A 22,191-nucleotide genomic window follows, 5' to 3' on the forward strand; every position below is an offset into this window, starting at 1 on the left:
CTATGCAAAAAAATATAAAGATGCAAAATGAATTGTGTAAGAAACTTCACAGACCTAAAAGAACTGCACTATGAGCCAGCTTGTCAGAAAGATACTAAGCAAGGAAATAAAGAGATTTAGGGAGTGGTGATCACAGGGCAAGATCCCACCAGGCTAAACTTACTATCTGTGCTTATAGAGACAGGAAGGTCTCTGAATTCATTTGCAGTATTTAAAATGTTGTCTCTTGCTGGGCGGTGGTGGTGCACGTCTTTAATACCAGTACTTGGGAGGCAGAGGCAGGCAGATTTCTGAGTTAGAGGCTCTTGTCTGCAAGCATAACAGAATATCATTAATAGTGTCAGGGATTGGTTCTTGGGATGGGTCTCAAGTTGGGCCAGTTATTGGTTGGCATGCCCTACATTCCACTTTTTACTACAATGTTGGCAGGCAAAATAGGTGTCTTTGATCAAAATCTAAATTTACATGTTGTAGATGTAACCGACACTATCAATAAAACATTAGGTACAAAAGGCACCTTTAGAATACTAGCATGTGCATTGTGTTGCCCACTTGAGAATCTCTATGCCTTGGTTTGGTCTTCCTTGTGCTAAGAATGGAGCAGAAAAAGTTCCCTTCCCTGTGCACAAGGAAGGCCTGGAAGCCAGGATGAATTGCACATCCCGCCTGCTTCCCATCAAGACCACTTAAACAGCTCTTGAAATCACAGTAGTGCTTGTGTTTTTAGTTAAATAAAACAGTTGGTTGTGGTGCCTCTCATCTGTAATCCCAGCACTTGGGAGGCTGGAGCAGGGAAGTCCTAGAAGTTCAAGGTTAGCCCAAACTACAGAGAGAGTTCCAAGCCAGCTTGGGATACAGAGTAACACCTTGTCTCCAAATAAAGAAAGAAAGGGAGTGGGGAAGAAGGGAGGGAGGAAGAAAAACAGAATTTTATAAGGTGTAGACTGGGAATTTATTCGAATAGGACTGAGTTTGTGACATTTTTTGTTACCCAAACACAGATACTCAGTACAGATGACATATTAAGATGCAAATTAAATAATTAAGTTCCATTTTCTACATTATTGTAGTTGTTTGAGACAGAGTCTTGCTATGTAGACCCCTTGCAAGTTGACTAAGAATTCCCTCCGTGGACCAGGATGGCCTCAAATTTGTACCATTTCTTCAGCCTCTGGTCTCCTGAACACTGGGATTACAGGTGTGAGCTGCCACGCTTGGTTTTTCACTCTATTACCAGCAAAAAATAAGGAAATACCAATAGCAAGCTGGCATAATAGTGAACATAGGAAACTGAGACAGTAACATTTCAAAAGCCCATAATTTCAAAAACATACTGGAATTATTCACAGAACAAAAGATTAATGACAATACTAAAAAGCTAACATTCTCCCACCAGCAGTGGAGAGCTATCCTCGGACTCAGCATTCTATAATAAAGAACTGACCAAGAGGCTGAAAAGATGGCTCATCAGATAAAGAGCACACTCACTAGCTTCTCTTCCAGGTCCCAGGTTCAATTCTCAGCACTCATATGGCAGCTCCCAATCACCCACAACTTGAGTTAAATGGGCTCAAACACCTTCTTTTGGCCTCTAAGGGCACCAGATGTGCATTGGTGCATATACAGACACACAGGCAAAACACTCATGCATATATAATAAAAAAAATAATAAAAGAACTGAGTAAACAAGAAACCAGAATCTGAATGCTTGCCTCAAATACGTACAACCCTGGGTACAATACTCAGCAATGAATATACTGGTACAGTAGGTACATCTATAATCCAAGCACTGGAAATGTAGAGACAGGAGAATCCCTAGAGTTCACTATCCGGCCAGTCTACCACAATCCACATACATTGAGACTATGCGAAGCCCAGAACTGACCTGTAAGCCCCACCTACCTAGGAGCCAGGTAACTTCCTGGAATGCTAGGAATTGTAGTTCTTGGAGATTTGTCCTTCTAAGTCCCTGCAACACTTGGCTCCAGGCCATTCTCAGCTGGGAAATTCTGGGAATCTCAGCTGGGGAATGGTCCTGACCAAGGTCCACCTCTTGGTCAGTATTTACTATTTAGTAAATACGTGCTTTTTAACTTTGTCCCAAAATGGTGGAGTTAGTTTTTTTTTTTTCTTTTTTTTTTTGCGAAGCTCAGGATTAACAACTACCTCAAGAAAGTATAGTGTGGGACTAACGAAACTGCTCAGTGTCACCAAACCGGAGTACTTAAATTCATTCCCAGGAAAACACATGGTGGAAGGAGAGAACAGACTCCCACTGTTGTCCTCTGGTTTCTAAAGGCACACCAGGGCACAGACCACTGCCCACCCACAGAATTAATAAATATGACAAAAGAAGATGGAAAGCAGCTGAGGACGACACCTGACATTGGCCTCTGGCTCCAATGCAAGTGCTCACGCATGTACACACACACACACACACACACACACCCCCCGCGTCCCGCCACTCCCCACCCCCAGCATGCACACACGCTCATAAAGCTCAGATGTTCTCTGGCTGCCTGAGGGTTCAAGGCCATATACATGAGGCCATGATACATAAATACATGAGACCATGCCAGGAAACGGAACATAACCAAAAAAACTCAGCAAACACACTCATCCCTACATGGCAGGAGGCTATAAAGTTTGTACAAGAATCTTCCGGGGAAAACAGTATATAAATGCAGGGAAATTGTAAAACACATGAAATGAAAACTAAAATTCACCTCCCCAACACATGATGCCACAAGATACTAACATCCTGGTATAGCAGTACTATGCTTTTTAAAGCACGATGCCCTATTACTTTTTATAGAGTTGGGCTCTACAGTGATTATGGATAGCAAGGCCTACCAAACCAGCCCACTCTCTCTCTAGTGTATTCAACTGGTGATACAGACAGACTGCCTGGTGGAGAATTCCTAGCCCATCTGGAAGCACACAGGACCATGTTAGTGGTTCTTGTCAGTGTCACCCAAGGCAATACGTGCCTGGTCTACAGAGTGAGTTCCAGGACAGCTAGGGACTACACAGAGAAACCTTGTCTTGAGAAAAAAAAAAAGAAAAAAAAGGAAAGGCCTCTCATTCATATCAAGATTATAAAAAATTTTCATTCATCTTTTCTTTCAGTATTTTTAACTTAACTCTGATCCATTTGTACATTAAAAAACAAGCAAACAAACACACAAATAAGCAAACAAACCAGGGTCCCACTGTGTAGTTCTGACTGTTCTGAAAATCACTGAGATCAGTCTGACTTAGCCTCTCAAGTGTTGTGATTAAGGGCAAGGACCACCAAGCCCAGCACATTGTCCTTTCGATGCTTGGTACAAAGAGCAAGATATAGATTCAAAGGCTCTATATCTGCCTCTCAAAGAATTAATAAAAATCAAGGAAGCAAATCCAAAGTAGGAAAAAAACCCAACAAAACCAAACAAAAACGAACCGCTGAATGAATGAATCCGAGGCTGCAGGGACAACTACCAGGTGGATGCATGACTACTACTGAACCAGCTTGACTCTAGAACCAGGAAAAACAGCTTACCCTTCTGGATTACTCACCGGACCTGACCTTTATCCTACAGTAATTTACAGAAGGAATCGGATCTTTCTGCTCTCCCGTGGCTGACTTCCGGTTACTCATGTGAGGAGCGCTATCGCACGCACGGGCCAGGCCTGCCTTCACCCTCCTCTGCAGAGGCCCCAGTCACTCTGGAACCACCCTCAGGGCCTTTGCAAGAGCAGGGCAGGCTTTTAACTGCTGAGCCATCATTCCAGTCCCTTTATTCCTCTTTAGCACTAATTAATATTCCATTTCCAAAATTTTGCTTACTCTTTCAACCTTAAATGAATCCTTGGGCCACTTGCATGCTTTGTAAATAATAAAGTAAGCAAAATCAAGAATGTTTTTTAGACCCTGTTTTCTTTTTTCTTTTTTGCTTGTTTAATGCTTAAGATAATTATTTCCCCCTTTCCTTCCTCACCCCATATATTCCTAAATATTAAATACTTATGTATAACCTGCTTGATCTGCATGATATTACTTGTATGTATGTTTTCAGAGATGACCATTTGGTACTGGATAGCCAACTGCTTGCTCTTCTCTGGAAAAAACTATTTCCTTAGCTCCCAGCATTCCTTAGTTCCCTGTAGTTCTTTGCTTGGGGTTAGGTCCCATGGCTCTCCACACCCACATTAGTGTGTCTACCAATGCTGTTCTTGTTCCGCTCATGTGGGCAGTCATGCTGTAGACTTTACTTTCAATTCTTTTGAGTAGAATACCCAGAATGAGAATTGCTGGCTATATGGATAAAGGTCGAGTGAGTAGTTCAGAAGAAGGGTAAGCTGTTTTTCCTGGTTCTAGAGTCAAGCTAGTTCAGTGCTAATTCGATGCTTAGTTTTTGAACTGTTTTCCACATGGCTATGCTGTTTCTTTTTTCTTTTTTTCTTTTTTCTTTTTTTTTTTTTTTTTTTTGGTTTTTTGGGATTTGGTTTTTTTTTGAGACAGGGTTTCCCTGTATAGCCCTGGTTGTCCTGGAACTCACTCTGTAGACCAGGCTGGCCTCGAACTCAGAAATCCGCCTGCCTCTGCCTCCCAGATTGCTGGGATTACAGGCGTGGGCCACCACTGCCTAGCCTGTTTCACATTTCCATTCTCTACATCTTCGCCTAGATTTTTGTTTGTTTGTTTTTAGGTTTATTTTATGTGTATGCCTGTTTTGTTCATCTATAGGTCCGTGTACCAGATGCATGCCTGGTGCCAACAGAGGTCAGAAGAGGGCATTGCAAGTACCCTTAACCACTGAGCAGTCTCTCCAGCATTTCCATTGTTGTTATTATTGTTGTTATTATTGTTGTTATTATTATTATTTTGTATGAGCCATCCTGATGAATTTGAAGTGGCATTTCACTGGTGTTCTGATTTGCTTCTGTACTGATTTGTTGGAGTTATGTTTTTGTGTTTTTATGTTTTTTAAGTTTATCCTTGTATTATTCAAATGCTGATTTCTATACTGGCAGAGAATTGAGTACAGGGCAGACTTGCCTTTCTCAACGTTTTGTAAACATTCTTCTCCATTACCTTCCACTTGTTCATTGAAGAGCTGATCAGCCAATTAGCTTGGCAGAAGCACATCGGGTGGGACTTCCCACTGGAGTGGAGGGGAGGAACCACAAGGAGAAGTAGAGAAACTACATGGAGAGAACAGGAGGATCTGCCATGAGATCATGGTAAGCGAGCAGGCATGAGGACACACATGGACCAGACCGAGCCAAGGCCAGCCTCAGGTTAAAGATAAAGGGCCATATGGATATGAAATAACCCTTAAAGGGTTAGAATAGCTCAGAGCCCGCCCAGCTTGGGCTTGCAGCTTGTTAATAAAAATACCAGGTCTCTCTGTTAGTTGTTTGGGAGCTAGAATAGGCTATAGAGGGCACAGAAATGCCCTCTAGTTATCTGGGTACAAAGAGGGCAGAAGAACCCCGCCCCCCAAGAAAACCAGTTATACTGATTAGTAATACTCAGCATCAATCCATTTTCTTACTAATCATGTACAGGAACGCAAGCACCTGGAGGTCAGAGGTCAATGTCAGATATCTTTTCAATCTCTTTATACCTTACTTTTTTCTAGATAAGATTTTTTACAGAAACTGGACCTCATTGATTCAGCTGGCCACCAAGACCAGGGATCCACCTGTCTGTCTTCCCAGCATCCTAGCACTGAAATTATAGGTACACATTCCTGTCCCTGGATTATTTTTTTTTTAAGTATAGATTCTGGGGATTGAACTCAGGTTGCCAGGCTTGGCCGTGCCTGCCTTTACCCACAAAACCAACCTTCTTTTTTTTTTTTTTGTTTTTTGTTTTTTGTTTTTCAAGACAGGGTTTCTCTGTTTATCCCTGGCTGTCCTGGAACTCACTCTGTAGACCAGGCTGGCCTGGAACTCAGAAATCCACCTGCCTCTGCCTCCCAAGTGCTGGGATTAAAGGCGTGTGCCACCAACGCCCAGCTACCACTAAACCATCTTGCCAGCCTCTAGATAATAGAAATGTGGCTCCAAACACTTTGGACTCTAAGCCAGGATTTGAGACCCCTTCCGTCAAGATTAGTTCAGATAAAACCTGCTCTGGAGCCCACATCTTACATCATGTAACAAGCTAATAATTGGGGCTAAGTTCAGCATGGTGGCACAGGCCTTAAATCCCAGCCCTTGGGAGGCATTCTTCCTTTTTGTTTACAGAAGAAGTCTTGGTTACTGGCAAGATGGTAACCTTGGCCTCACCCAAAAGGGACTATTTTAACAACAATATCATTTTAGTGTCTTGTCAAGCGTTTGTTCTAGATGGCCAGAAATGGGCTGTGCAGAGCCCAGAGTCTGGGGATATGAGTTGCCACTCTTATCTTACTCCCTTCTCTATGGACTCCCATTGCTTCCCCATATGCCTTGGCTAGAAAAAGAAACACTTTTTATTTCTCATTTTTCTGTTTGTTAAAGTACTATAGCAAATACTACAAAAACTGTTCTGATATGTAAACCTGGCTCCACTGTAACCTAAAAAACAGTAACATCTATCAGTTGTCACAGTTGTTTGAATGTGCTCCCCCTAAAGTTTAGGTGCTGTCTGTGGAAAACATGGCCTTTATGAGATTATACCACGAGGACTCCTCCTTCATGGACCCAACTAAGGACTTACACAGGAGACTTCAGGCAGCATGTACCAGCTTGCCTGGCTGCCTCTACCATTTTAGTACACAACATCGAGGTGTATGAAATTTTAACATTGGTGAACTGTCAAATATTCTGAAACTTTCATCTTGGTCTTTTCAGCCTCTAGAACTATGGATATAACCTTCTTTATATAAATTACCCAGTTTAAGTGTTTTATTACAGTAGCAGAAAATAGACTAAGGTATCTGCAAAAGTCTGCAATAAATTCCATGTGTGGAAGTTTTGATTCTAAATAATCACACACCTTTAATGCCAGTACTCAGGAGATAGAGGCCAGCCTAGTCTACAGAGGAAGTTACAGGGCTACATAGGGAAAAGGCTGTCCCTTAAACAAACAAACAAACAAACAAACAAAAAAAACAGGAGAAAAAGTTTAGGTCAGATAATCACTTAAGCTAAGGAGCTCAATGTCTGTGAAGGCAACACAATGAGAACCCTCAAAATACGAAAGAAAAAGCTAGAGAAACAGTTCAGTAAAGTGACTGCTTTGCACAAGGGCATGAGTTCAATCCCCAAAGCCCACATCAAAAAAAATAAATAAATAAAAATAAAAAGGTCATGGCACAAGTCTGTAATCCCAGCACTGAAGAGACAGAGATGGATGGAGGTGGAGTAGCCAGCCATCTTAGCTTAGTTTACAGGGCAAGCTCAAGCCTTGTCTCAAAAACAAAGAGGAGACTGCCTGGGGAATGACACTAGGGGCTGACCTCTGGTCTCCACACGAACATGATCATGTATGCATACACACACAAAAGCAGAGCTATGTATTTCTTACCCAGTAGAGTAAAAAAACTACCTGTTCTTTAATACTATTTTTTTTTAGCATAGAAAATGAGTTGAAGAAGTGTGTTCTGAAATCTGTGATTAATGTAAAAAGTCAAGGACATGATCTATGTTAGCAAAGTATAACAATATTTAACAGCAACATAACATCTGGGTATAGCCAGGCATAACATTGCAGCATGTAATTTCATCTACTTGAGAAACTGAGGCAGGAGGTCTACAAGTTCAAGCCCTGCTTGGGTAGTGAATCCAAAGACAATTCAAGTAATAAGTGATGCCAAGTATCAAAAGAAAAAGAAAGTAGGCCTGGGGCTGTGGCCAGGCAGTCAGTCTCTTGTCTGATATGTGCACCCCCAACACTACACCAATGCTGCTATAGGGGGATTAGCTGAAATTGGTGTTTTCTGTGACTGTCTTTACATATCAGAAGTCCTGGATAGGATAACAGATGGGGAAAACACACCACAGAATTTTATTCTTACAGACCAATGATATGAATGTGTTGACTCTTACTGTACAGCCAGCAAGGACGGAAGCAGAGATCATGCTCCCATTGTGGAGAAATGGAAAATGAAGTCAGTGCTATCGAATGGCATGCCCAGGTCTGGCCTCTACTTGGTAACGAGTGCATGTCCCTGCCCACTCTTTCCATTCCACTGAATCCTTGTTTGGAATGAGAAAAGCATAGTAAGAAATACACAAGAAAAGCACAAAGGAGACATGACCTTGCTTTCTCCATGGTGTTCAGGTACCTGACAAGGCTTACAACACCAAAGGCCAGGAGGAGTAAAGAAGAATCCTACCACAGACTAGCCCAAAGCCAGATATTTTCCTTCCAAACTCAGGCAAAAGTATGATCATGTTTACTTAGCTTTAAAAACAGCTTTACTGAGACATAACTAACTGACACACTAACTACATAAAGTATATAATCTACTAAGTTTGAATCTAAATTTCGTTGCCAGAGTAAAAACAACCAAGAGGCTATCTGTGAGCCTGTTTCCAGGCCCTCTCATGCTTCCCTCTCAGCCCCTCCAACATCAAACCTCTGTGGATCTACTTTCTGTCACTAGAGATGACTTTGAATTTTTTTGTCTTCACACAGCATATTTGGAGATTCATGCTGTATGCTCACTGTTGGCCCTGTCAATACTCTCTCTCTCTGTCTCTCTGTCTCTCTCTCTCTCTCTCTAAAAAGATTTATTTATTATATGTGAGTACACTGTAGGTGTCTTCAGACACACCAGAAGAGGGCGTCAGATCTCATTACAGATGATTGTGAGCCACGATGTGGTTGTTGGGATTTGAACTCAGGACCTTTGAAGAGCAGCTAGTGCTCTTTAACTGCTGAGCCATCTCTCCAGCCTGTCACTTCTCTCTTTTAAAACCCTAATTTCACCCCCTGGCAATGGGCAAAGAGACACTTTGGTGGTGGTGGTGGTGGTGGTGGTGATGGTGGTGGTAGCGGTGTTCTTCCATCAGTCAGGACAGAGCAGTCCTTTGCTCATCCTAGCTTGATGCCTGGCTTGATGGCCAAAGCTGTCTCATGCCTAGGTCTCATAAAAATCAAATCCAATAAAGTCAAATCCAGGCAGTGCAGCACAGATGGAGGAAGATTCACAAAGATCTGTGGACAGCCATGCCCTCCAGCCCAGGGCACAGGCGGGCCATAGACACCAGCTTGCCACCACACCGTATGGCACATACATTGCCCAGGGGCCCACTAGCTATATGAGCCACCACAAGGTGTGAGTATGTGGTGGTCCGATGGAAGAGAAAGAGAAGTGGAGCAGCTTGAGCATTAGGAAGAGAGATAGAACTGGAGACTTAAGGGTGGAGAGGAGTAGCCTATTATGAGTGGCCAGTCCCACCCTCTGTGGCAACGATGAGGTCCCAGTCTGAGCTGACAGTGAGGGCCAAGGCTACATGGTGGGAGGAGTCAGTGTCAATGTCTGTAGCTCTATTCCCATGACCCTGGTCAAGGCAGCTGCTGGGACACATGGACGTCCAGGAGCTATGAAGAACTGTCTCTGCACCTCACTGGATTCAGTGCTCAGGATAGCAGACCCCATCTCTCACCAGTAGCACTCAGAAGAGCAGGCCCTATACCCAGCATAGGAAGCACAGGGGAGCTGGTCTTGGTGAAGGGGTGTGGGTGAGCCAACCCCGAGGGCATGAGTGTAGGAGATCTGACCCTGCAACACATCTGCCATAGGGTGGCACAGGTGCAGAGGTGATGCACCCCCTACCAACCTCTTGCTACCACCAGGGGTCAGGAAAGCTGCCCACAGAGTCATGAGCTTGAGGGCTAGCACTGCATCTTGCCTGGACAGCATAGCAGCATCTTGCATCTTGCCTGGACAGCATAGCAGAAATGACCCTGGTAGCAGGGGTTGCAGGTGCCAGCACGGAGGGTGAGAGCCTGAGAGAGCTGGTCCCACCATTCATCTGCCGTCAGGGGGTGTGGGTTTGGGGAGTGATGCCCTGACCTGCACCAGTTGCAGCACCCAGGAGAACAGGCCCTGTACCTCACCTGGGCAGCACAGTAGGGCTGGCCTGGTCGGAGGGGGTGCAGGTGACCTGATTCCAAAGGCAAGATGGGAGAGCAGCTGGCTCTACCACTCCCCTGCCATGAGGTAGCTTGAGGCCCTCTGCCTCCTCACCCCTTGCCACCTGAGGCAATTGGAAGAAGTGACCCTGGGCTCATGAGAGCAGGTGAGCTGGCCCTGCCCTTCTGTGGCAGCAGCACTCTGCAAAGTGAACCCTACACCTCACCTGGGCAGCAGTAAGGCTGGGCCTGGTTGAAGGGGAATGGATGAGTCAGCCCAAAGGGGGCAAGAAGAGGAGAGCTGGCCCCACTGCTCATTTGCCATGAGGTGGCATTAGTGGCATTATTCACCCCTCACTACCTGCAGCTAGAACTGGTCCTGAGGTCTGGGGGAGCAGGCCCTGATAGTGAAGACACAGGTGAGCCAGCTGCAAAGGTACGAGAGCAGGGTGCTAGCCCGGCCCCTCCCAGGCTGCAGCACTTGGGGGAGTGGGTCCCACATGGTGGAGCTGGCGCTGGAGTGTGGGTGTAGGTGTGGGTGTGCCAACCCCAAGAGCACGAGAGCAGGAGATCTTTTCTACACTTTGTTTTTAATTTGTTTGTTTAAGTGCGTGTTTTATCTTGGAGGGGAGGTTACAAGGGTAAAGGTCAGATATGGGGGGCATGAGTGGGACTGGGGAGCATGATATAAAACTAACAAAGAATCAGTAAAAAGTTAAAAAAAAAAACTAGATTCTTAGAAAACTTTTAAGTTCACAACAAAATGGAACAGAAGCAAACAGGAGAGATTTCTTATATACTCCTTTCTGTTTATTTGTACATCCTCTCCTGTAGCCCCAGTATCTCCCACAGAGTAGGACATTTATCTGCTGAAGAACTTGCATCAACACATTTGTACGCAGAGTTCATAGTTTAGATGAGGGTTCACATTTGCTACTGTACATTGAAGATTTTTCATAAATGCATACAATACACATCCAGGATTGCAGAATAACAGTTGGGCTGAGTCAATATCTGTCTCTGTCTGTCTCTCACCTTCATCCCCTCTGCACTGCCCTGTCCCAACTCTACTGTGTATCCGGATACACCAAGATCTGGAGAGAAGGATCTGTGGAGTGTGCCTTTTAGCCTGCCTAGATCCATGATCTGTTAAGATATGAGAGCCTCAGACACACAGTCTTGCCACTATGAACACTGCCAAGAACTTTACCATGCTCTCCCTGCTATGATAAACAGAACTAAACCAAAATACACTTTTATCCTTTGTTGATTCTGTAAAATATTTTGTTACAGTGATGAAAAAAGTAAGCCGGGTGGTGGTGGCACACACCTGTAATCTCAGCACTCTGGGAAGCAGAGGCAGGCGGGTTTCTGAGTTCAAGGCCAGCCTGGTCTACAGAGTGAGTTCCAGGACAGCCAGGGCTATACAGAGAAACCCTGTCTCGGAAAAAAAAAATAAATAAATAAAAAATAAATAAAAATAAAATAAAAAAGAAAGAAAGAAAAGTAACTAAGATTCGGAAGCCCTTCCAATCATATGCATAAACATGGATTACTGCTACGATCTCTTCATTAATGGTTCCCTTGTGACTGTGTATTGATCTCTTTTTTTTTAAAGATGTATTTATTTTATTTATATGAGTACACTGTTGCTGTCTTCAAACACACCAGAAGAGGGCATCATAACCTGTTACAGATGGTTTTGAGCCACCATGTGGTTGGTGGGATTTGAACTCAGGACCTCTGGAAGAGCAGACAGTGCTCTTAACCACTGAGCCATTTCTCCAGCCCCTGTGCTTTAATCTCTTAAAAAATAGTATTGTTGGCACTTTACTTGGGTGCCATTAGTGTAGTTTTGGGTTTTGTGCAGTGTTAGGGAATAGAACTATATTTAGAAGTAGGTCTTTAAAGGACTAATTGTGCTAAACTGAGATCAGCTGGGTCAGCACCAACCTACTATGATTAATGTGTATAAGAAGAAATTTGGGGAAAAAAATTAAGCAAGGCAAGAGTGGCAAACACCCCTTTTAGAATAGGGACAGCATATGGGATTCAACTACTGCTGGTTCATGCATGGTGTCTGCCTGATAAGAGGGCTGAACTGAAACTGCTGGGTCGTATTTGGTGTTTGCTACGGGACTGAACTGCTGCCAAAGAAGATAGAACTAGCCCCCAAAGAACTACTGCTGAACAGGTCCACTTCCCCCATAGCCTAATAATTTTTCTCTTCTAGTACCTCTGGTGGGTGATGAACCCTTATTAAAAGTAGGTTGCAAAAAAATTTATGCCAGTAAGAGTCTTCAAAGAGTAACCCAAAATGAATGTATTTTAAAACATAAACAAAAAAACAAAAACAAAACAAACAAACAAAAAAAAGAGTGGCAAACACTTTTGATCATCTTCAAGTTCAAGGCCAGCCTGGTCTACAGTGAGTTCCAGGACAGCCAGGGCTATACAGAGAAACTTTGTCTCAAACAAACAAGCAAACAAACAAAAACAAAAAGGAGGAACAGGAATAAGTAGTGGAGGAAGAGGAACAAAAAAGAAAAAGGAAATAATGAGGTAAAGGCTGGTGAATCTGGAGTTGGGAGTGGTGGTGCATACCTGTAAACCAGTGCTTCAGAGATAGAAGGGAGATCAAAAGTTCAAAGTCACTTTTAGCTATGTCATAAGCTTAAGGCCAACCTAGATTACATTTATATGCTGTCTTAATAAATAAAACCAAGACATTAATGAACATATATAGACAAAAGGCCATGTGAAGAGAAATGAAGGTAGTCAGTCTTCAGAGAGCAATGGTGCTAACTGCTCTACCTTAGAATCCCAGCCTCCAGAATCCTGAGACCAGTTTCATCTAAGTCATCCAGTGTGTCATCACTATGCTGCAACAGTGTGAGCAAATGCACGCACCTGGTAATCTCTGATAAGATGGTAGATCTTGTGACTATTCCCTGCTGATGCTGGATAGTGTTATGTTATATTATTTATTTATTTAGAGACCATGTTTCCCTATTTAGCTCTGGCCATCTTGAAACTCACTATGTTGAACAGGCTGACTCAAACTTAGGAGATCCTATCTCTGCTTCCTGTATACTGGAATTAAAGATAAGCATCACAACACACACACATACACACACACACACACCTACCTTCCCCTCTCCCCCAAGATAGGGCTTCTCTGACTGCCTGTCCTGGACCTATCTCTGTAAATCAGGCTGCTGCTGCCTCCCAAGTGCTGGTATTAAGGGTATGCACCATCACTGCCTAGCTTATTTTCTTATACTTTTATAGCTTATTTTCTTATACTCTTACCAATACCACTTTGACTTGCTTGAAGACACAGATGCAAGGGTCTGGTTCTTTTGGGTCTTACTTTTTATGACAAATTGGGGAACTTGGAGAAGTGTTCAGTCTAGAGCTATTTCCTACCACTGGAATGTAATGCTCTTGAATATTTTACTATATGCTCCATGATTTTGGTCTTGGAGGGAACAGACTAATCCTTTTAATTTTTTTAGAGTATTTCTGTCCTCACATGTTGATTGGTGTTCTCCTGGATGCCTTCAGACTTCCATGGTCTCTCTCTTTGCTCCTTGCCTCTTTGGTACTCAATCCAGCAGTCTCTAAACTCTCAGTTTCATATCTGTTAGGCTCCTTGCCTCAGTTTCTCCTTTGCTGTGCTATGGCATGGAAACACCTCAAAGAAGTCAGGTCCAGAAATCTAATATTAATCTCATTTGTCAGTTATCTGCAGAGATTACTGGCTCTTATTGCTCAGTGCCAGGTGTTTTGAAAACATTATTTCATCTGAGCATAGGTGTATACATCTCTAATCCCAGTTCTTGGGAGGTGGAGGATCAGGAGTTCAAGACCCGCCTCACTACATTGTGTTATTGAAGCCAGTCTGGGCTACATAAGACTGTAAAAGAGAAAAATGGTGCATGTATCTTCTCTCTTTTTGCTGTAGTGCTGTTTCAGCTACTTCAAGATAAATTCAACCCCATGTGCCTCTAAGTGGGGTGGAGGTAAAACTTTTTGTTGTTTGTAAAACAAGGTCTCACTAATTGATTTTATCTGGCTGGCCTCAAATTGGTGATCTTCTTGTTTCAGCTTTCTACTGCTGGGGTTACAAGTGTGCTCAATAACTCCCAGAGAGGTGGAAGGTCTATTTATCCTTTAAGAAGTGTTCATGAGGGCTGGAGAGATGGCTCAGCGGTTAGGAGTACTAACTGCTCTTCCAGAGGTCCTGAGCTCAATCTCCAGCAACCACATGGTGGCTCACAACCATCTGTAATGGGATCTGGTGCTCTCTTCTGGTGTGTCTGAAGATAGCTACAGTGTACTCATATAAATAAAATAAAATAAAAATAACTTATAAAAAAAAAAGAAGTGTTCATGATTGTTTTTCAGCAATACCTGCAATGATGGCTAACCTTCATTGTTGACTTGATTGTATTCAAAGGGGTTGGAGGCGCACCTCTTTAGTGTTATCAGAGAGGATCAACTGAGGAAGAAAGGCCTATTCTGAATAAGAGCAGAATCATTTCATGAGCTAGGGCCAGGATGGGATAAAAGACAAAGTGAACTGGGTGTCAATATTCACCTCTCCCTGCTTCCCCTTTGGCATCATGTAAAAGGCAGTTGCCACATGCTCCTGCCAACACAGTTGCTCTCTGTTGTGACAGAATGTACCCGCTGAAACTGAGTTAAAATAAATCTTTCTTCCCTTAAACTGGTCTGTCAGATATCAGTCCTACTACTGAACAAGATAAAAAAGTAACTAAGTACAGGAAACTGGTACCTCTGAGGGGGTCCTGCTGTGATAAACCTAACCATATAGTTAACAGACTTTGAGAACAGGAATGTGAGAGGAATGTGGAAGAGTTTGGAGCTGTAACCTGGAGAAACCCTGGAGTGTTGTAAGCATGGCTTAATGAGTTGTTCTGTTGGAAACTCAGATTAGACTTCAATGGAAAAGCAGATAAGAAAGACTACTCATCAGGTTTCAACAGGAAACAAGGATTGTTAGGGTCCAAAAATCATCAAAGGGAGATCCCAGACTCAAATAGTATGCAAAGCAAAGAACATTTATTCTGCAGAAATTACCAGCATGCAGGAGTCAACCATTCATCAAAATGGTGATACCCCAGCCAGGCGGTGGTGGCGCACGCCTTTAATCCCAGCACTTGGGAGGCAGAGACAGGTGGATTTCTGAGTTCGAGGCCAGCCTGGTCTACAGAGCGAGTTCCAGGACAGCCAGGGCTACACAGAGAAACCCTGTCTCGAATAAAAACCAAAAAAAAAAAAAAAAAAAAAAAAAAGAAAAAAAAAATGGTGATACCCCGAGGGACTGATAGGCCCCCTTTTATGCAGGGCTGGGGGTAGTTTTCCAGAAAGATTAGGTAACCTCTAATATGATTGATAGGGGGAAAAGTAGTGACATTAGTACATTTTTGATTGGCTGCTATGCTAGTTCCATTATATTTAGTGAGAACTTAAAGAATTTTGGAAACCAACTCAGTTCTGGCCTTGTTATCTGTTGTAGCTAGGTGTCCCAAGAGCTGACTCAGCTTCAGACTTAGCCTCTCTAAGTCAGGGCTGGCACTGCTTAAAAGCCCACTGTCACTGGCTCCTTCTGAGGAGCCCAGTCTCTTCTCAGGGAATTGAAATTTTATTTCCAAGGTTTCTGGACTTCTCAGACTCTATAAAAATTCTTATTGAGACTACTTGTGTTATATTCTAGCAAAAGATTGAGCTATGTTCTATATCCTGAAATTTTGAGAGGGGCTAGAAGGTAATCTGTTTTACACAGGTACTTTCAAAACTATATCCAGTCAGTCTACAGCATGTTTACTGATCTCTGCCTTTACAGTGAGATTGCTTAAGTGGAACAAAGAGATGTGAAAAACATACAGTTTTGTGAACAGAGGATCTTGAGCAAGCTTTAAAGTTCATACAAACTTTTTGAACTACTTTGACATTCTGATTCAATTAAAGAGTGATCACACTCGGAACTGGGACAATAGAGAAGATACCATGAACCCAAGTTATAGCCCAAAGTGGCTGGGCTACATCTCAAGCCAGAAGCACAACTTGGAGTTATCTGTGGTGCTAGTTTGAAAGGCATGCAAAATACAAGTGCTGTAGAATAATGAGGGTTTAATGTCAAGGTTCAGGAAAGCCACGTGAGCCAGGCAATGTGTGCAGACTAGGAATCCCTAAAAGGAGCTCCTGGGTTGGCTATCTGTAAAGCTGGGAATGTGAAGACCAAAGTACAGTAGAGACAGACCCTAAGGAGTTGTAGATGCTAGGAATGTGGATCATCACCAAGGAAAGTTGTACACGATAAGTGGAGTCAGCTCATGACAGATGCCACCTATGTCACAAGCAGCAGAGCTAGAGGGTCATGGCTACCCAAGTCTGTTGTAGACAAGATGATGGCATCATGAGCCCTGAATACTGAACCTAGAACTACAGAATCTATTTTTTCCCTGATGGGTTTTGGTCTTGCTCTGGTCTTGTATTTCTTTGTTATGTTCTCTTCCTTTCAGAATGGGAGGTTTACTCTGTGCCACTATATACTGGATGTATTTAACATTTTAAACAATTTTACAGTGACTCAAGTTAAGGGAATGCTTTGAGTCAAAGCAGCAATTCAAAGAGGAGACTTTGAACTTATCCTTCTGAATAATGTTTGAAGGTACTCTTTTCGAGACAGGGTTTCTCTATATAGCCCTGGTGTCCTGGAACTCACTCTGTAGACCAGGCTGGCCTTGAACTCATAAATCTACCTGCCTCTGCCTCCCAAGTGCTGGGATTAAAGGTGTGCGCCACCACCACCTGGCTTTGAAGGTACTCTTAATTAGACAAATGGCATTCTGTATTATGAGACAGACAGGGGTGGGCTTTTCTTTGGGGGTGTGAATGGGAATATGAAGGGAGGAGGTAAAGTATTACAGATTCAAGTAATGCGTTTGAAAAATGACAAAGAGTAGACTTGTGATAATTAACCTTCATTGTCATAGGGCCTCCAAGGAGATTGAAGCATATACCTCAGAGTATCTGTGAGAATGTTTCAGAGAAAATTAACTGAGAAAGAAAGACCTAATCTGAGTAAAGGTCCATCCCATGGGCCAGGGACTTGGATGGAATCTACACATAAAACAGCTACCAGATTAGCTCTACCGTACCACCCACCATGCCGTCCCTTCCCTCTTCAGACTATGAGCTAAAATAAACCACTCTTTCCGTTAGTTGTCCTGTCTGATGTTCTGCTATAGTAAAGAGAAAAATAACTACCATTCCATTACTGTAATCACCAAAACAGTTGAAATGTTTTGGATTTGCTCTTTTTTGTTGTTTGTTTTTGTTTTTTTGTTTTGTTTTGTTCGAGACAGGGTTTCTCTGTGTAGCCCTGGCTGTCCTGGAACTCACTCTGTAGACCAGGCTGGCCTCAAACTCAGAAATCCACCTGCCTCTGCCTCCCAGGGTACTGGGATTACAAGCGTGCGCCACCACTGCCCGGCTGGATTTGCTCTTATTACAACATATTTTCTTAGAAGAAGCAAAAGAATAGAGCCATTAATAAAGATTAATTCCCCAAACACAAGAAGCTAGATTAAATATTTCTTATTTTTTAGGAGGAAATCTTAACCTTCAAAATCTTTTTCCAACACAGTTGGTACTAGAAGCAATTGTACTGCACAGCTGTAAATTTCAAGGCCTTAATGAACCATGCAATGACAACCTCTAATGTGTCTCTGCTTTCAAAGAGGAAAACAAAAATCAAGAGAATTGTGTTGGCAGAGTTGAACAGCTGAGTATCCCACTGTGGGAAGGTCTGCTTTTGTGTGTATGTTGGGAGAAGGCAGTCAGGGTAGGGTTTTGGCAATTAACAACAAAAAAGTTTACCACAGGGGTGGAGCTCATTTCAAGGCTCATACATGGCCACATTTCCTATTTTTCCCCCACAGTACTTCAGCATGCTGTTGAAATTTACCTTGGTATTTATGTGCTGCCTTTTGGCTATGTTTCTCCTTCACAAGTCTGTTAACTCTGGGCTGGAGAGTTGGCCCAGTGGTTAAGAGCACTGACTGCTCTTTCAAAGGTCCTGAGTTCAAACCCCAGCAACCACATGGTGGCTCACAACCATCCGTAATGAGATCTGATGCCCTCTTCTGGAGTGTCTGAAGACAGCTACAGTGTACTTACATATAATAAATAAATAAATCTTTAAAAAAAAAAAGACTGTAAGCTCCATACAGACTGGGACTTCCCCAACTCTTGTGCCATTTTAGTTGTATTATCTAGCTTTCAAGAAAGGCTAAGACAAATCCTATTTGTAACACACACCATACAGTTAAAACTCCGGAGGAGAATTTCCCTTCCCTGTTATCTGTGTTATCGATTTCCACTACTGGATCTGTATGACTCAGAATCAAGAGCTAAGTGGGAGAGCGATGGCCTCTATGACTCTCTCACCATAGTGACTGCATCTCCTGGGTGACTGCACACCTAGAGATCCTTCCCAGGATCGCTATAGGATTCCCTACAGAATCTTTCAGTTTTCTCTTGAGGCCTGGGGAGATACTGGCAAGCTTCCACATGGCCCACATTGGTTTGACAGTCTCTTCCCTCTGGAACCTTAAGCTAGATATTAAGTGTTCTACAATGGTGATCTTTGTTATTTCAGGGTCCTGACATGACAGATTTTGTCAGAATGCCTTGTGTCCCTGAACTGTTGAGACTTTTTTTTTTAAAGATTTATTTTATTTATTTATTATATGTAAGTACAGTGTGGTGGTCTTCAGACACCAGAAGAGGGCACCAGATCTCTTTACGGATGGTTGTGAGCCACCATGTGGTTGCTGGGATTTGAATTCATGACATTCAGAAGAGCAGTCAGTGCTCTTAACCACTGAGCCATCTCTCCAGCCCCTGTTGAGATTGTTTCTTCTGTCTCTGGACCACTCTTCTGGTCAGTGATGCTCTTTACATCAAATTACTTGAATGAAGTGAAAAGCCAAAAGATGGAATTTTTTTTAACATAATCAGTACATTTAAAAAAAGTTACAATAAATGGGTCTTTAAGAAAGGATGAATACTGGGGGTGGGGGTGCACACCTTAAATCCCAGCACTCTGGAGACCTGGATCCCAGGATTTGGGAAGTAAAGTCAAAAGGATTAGGAATTTAAAGCCATCCTTGGCTACATAAGATCCTGTCTCATAAATGCCAAAAAGAACATCAGGAAATCAAGCATAATGATGAATGAATGCCTGTTGTAATCCCAGTACTCAGGAGGCTGAGGTAGAAAGAATGCAAGTTTCAGGTCAGCTTGGACTATTCAGGAAGACTCTGAAAGAAGATGCATGTGAGAGCAGACAGATTGTCTCCAGTCACTCTTGCATTCTCTCTAGGCCATAGGCACTGATCAAAACATTTTAGGGTAAAAGCTGACAGCTGCCATCCATAAGAGCTGGAAAACAAGAGATTCCCTAGGGAAAAGAAGTCACTACCTTCTTGCTCACACCGAACCTGGCAAAGCACGGTATCTGATGATTACACTAATTTATAGGTACCTTACAGTGATGATACTTTCAGGCAGAGCTATATGGATATTCCAGAATCAAAATGGCACACAGGTCAAGGATAAAAGGGTATAATGTATCTGCTGCACACATTATTAAAAGCAATGGAAATCAACAGTTTGATCTTTTCTAGGGCCCTCTCTCCCACTGCACCAAAATAACTGACATCAACTCTACCTTCTTACCTTTCCATTCTATGAATAGCCAATCAATATATCCAAATCTTGTGGGGAGATTCTATTAGTCTCATAACAACTAACAACAATTAACATTTTTCTTCACTTTAAAGTGTAAGACCACTTCTTTCCAGTTTCAAGAACCAATATAAGATCAAAACACACCAGATGGTGCTGGCATATTCCTTTAATCCCAACACTCATGAGACAGAGGCAGGAAGAGGCAGACAGATCTTGAAGCCAGCCTACCGATAAAATTCCAGGATAGCTCAGGCTATATGGAAAAACCCTGTCTCATCAAACCAAGATCACTCCTGACTCTTATATTCCTCCACTGGCAGTCCCTCTCTATCTTCTTCTCTTTCTATTTACAGCACTGAGGAACAAACCCAAGGCCTTAAACATGCTAAGCCAAGTGCTCCTAACACTGGCCATACCCCAGTCCTCTACCTTCATCTTCAAACTGACTGAGGAGTAGCTTAAAGATCAAGGGAGTAGCTTTATAATAAAAGTGATAGGCTCTGGCAAGTGATCTCTTGCTTGAAGCTACTCCACTTCCTGCTTTTTCTCTTCATAGGATGCCTCCTACCATGTAAAAGCACAGCATGGAGGCTGGAGAGATGGCCAAGTAGTTTAGGCACAACAGCCTGAGACTGTAACCTAGCATTCTATGAGTGTACATAACTAGCTGGATGTGAACCTCATGGTGTTTGGAAACCTAGGATGAGGCAGACCCGGAAGGATTACTAAGACTTGCTGGCTGGAAAAAAAAAATAGCTGTGGGTTGGGGAGAGGCTGTCTCAAAGGAGTAAGGTAGAAAATGACCAGGAGAGCACTCACAGCCTCCTCTAGTCTACACATATAGACACACAGGAAAACATGGAAGGTCAAGAGATTGATAATGGTGTAAGTTGGAGTAATTTGGAGAAAGTTGGAATCAGCCTATATTTTCATGAACAAAGCATTAGGGATGATTCTGATGAGGGCTCAGAATTAAAAAAAAAGAGCTTCAGCAAAGTAAAGAATTCATCATTTTTGCTTAAGTGTTTGTGAGGTTTCAGACAGTATTCAGTTTCCTTTCCCCTGCTGTCTCTACACATTCTAGCCAAAAGCAACTTGAGGGAGGATAGAGGGGTTTTTGTTTGTTTCGGGTTTTTTTTTTTTTTTATTTATTTATTTTTTTTTGAGTCAGGGTTTTGTTGTGCAAAAGCCCTGGCTGTCCTGGACTTGAATTGCAGACCATGCTGGCCTCAACTCACAAATATCTGCTTACCTCTATCTACTGAGTGCTGGGATTAAAGGCATGAACCACTATGCCCAGCTTGGGAGGATATAGTTTATTTGTCATTAAGAAAAGTCAAGGGCCTGGGCAGTGGTGGTGCACTCCTTTAATCCCAGCACTCTGGGAGGCAGAGGCAGGGGGATTTCTGAGTTCGAGGGCAGCCTAGACTACAGAGTGAGTTCCACGACAGCCAGGAGAAACCCTGTCTTGAACACCCCACCCCCCTACCCCTCACCCCCGAAAAAAAATTCCCTTCTTCAATGACCCCTCACCCCTGAAAAAAAAAATTCCCTTCTTCAATGACTCTATGTTTAACAGTCAAAGGTAACTAGGGAAGACAGAACCGAGGAAACACACTGGAAATCAGAATAAAGGCCATCCTTTGTAAGATCTCAAAATGTGGAACTACATTAGAAATCAGAGTAAAGGTCATGCTTGTGAGATCTCCAGGAAAAAATGAAGAACTGTATTTGAAATCGGAGCAAAGGTTATCCTTGTTTATAGAGGTCTAAAGACTTTAGCTTAATTGTGTCCATGATCTGAGCATTACAACCAGCAGAATACAAGAGTTGGAGGACACCGTTCCTGGTATCTTGATTTTAAAGGAGGCTGCCAACTGACTGAGGAGGCTAGATGTCATGAGGCAGAGCCACCACACAGATACCACACTAATACAAATGCTTAGTAAAGCTACAGGGTGGGGACACCTGCATGATCCCAGAACCATACCCGTGAGACTCCAACTGTAGGAAAACTGAGGCAAAAGACTCTAACTCATGACTGCTGGTAAGCCCAATGAAGCTATGGAAGCAGGCATGCTGGAGACCTAAAAATTCAAGCACACAAGAACACATTGTTACTGTCACTGTGCCCAGATGTGGGATAAAGTATCAAAGAACACCATTCTTGCCAGGCAGTGGTGGTGCATGCCTTTAATCCCAGCACTTGGGAGGCAGAGGCAGGCAGATTTCTGAGTTCAAGGCCAGCCTGGTCTATAGTGTGAGTTCCAGGACAGCCAGGACTATACAGAGAAACCCTGTCTCGAAAAAACAAAAAAACCAAAAAAAAAAACCAAAAACCACCA

General features: G+C 42.9%; 1 protein-coding gene and 1 pseudogene across 1 annotated transcript in view; one reads left to right on the top strand and one right to left on the bottom strand.

Annotated features, from left to right (window-relative positions):
• The window catches only part of Abhd12 (abhydrolase domain containing 12, lysophospholipase), a 70,251-nt gene that overhangs the window by 39,028 nt on the left and 9,032 nt on the right, over positions 1-22,191 (bottom strand). The gene's annotated exons all lie outside the window — the stretch shown is intronic.
• On the top strand, positions 8,910-9,075 carry LOC127686544 (uncharacterized; annotated as a pseudogene).

The sequence above is a fragment of the Apodemus sylvaticus genome, chromosome 5, assembly GCF_947179515.1.
Source record: "Apodemus sylvaticus chromosome 5, mApoSyl1.1, whole genome shotgun sequence".
Taxonomy (NCBI): domain Eukaryota; kingdom Metazoa; phylum Chordata; class Mammalia; order Rodentia; family Muridae; genus Apodemus; species Apodemus sylvaticus.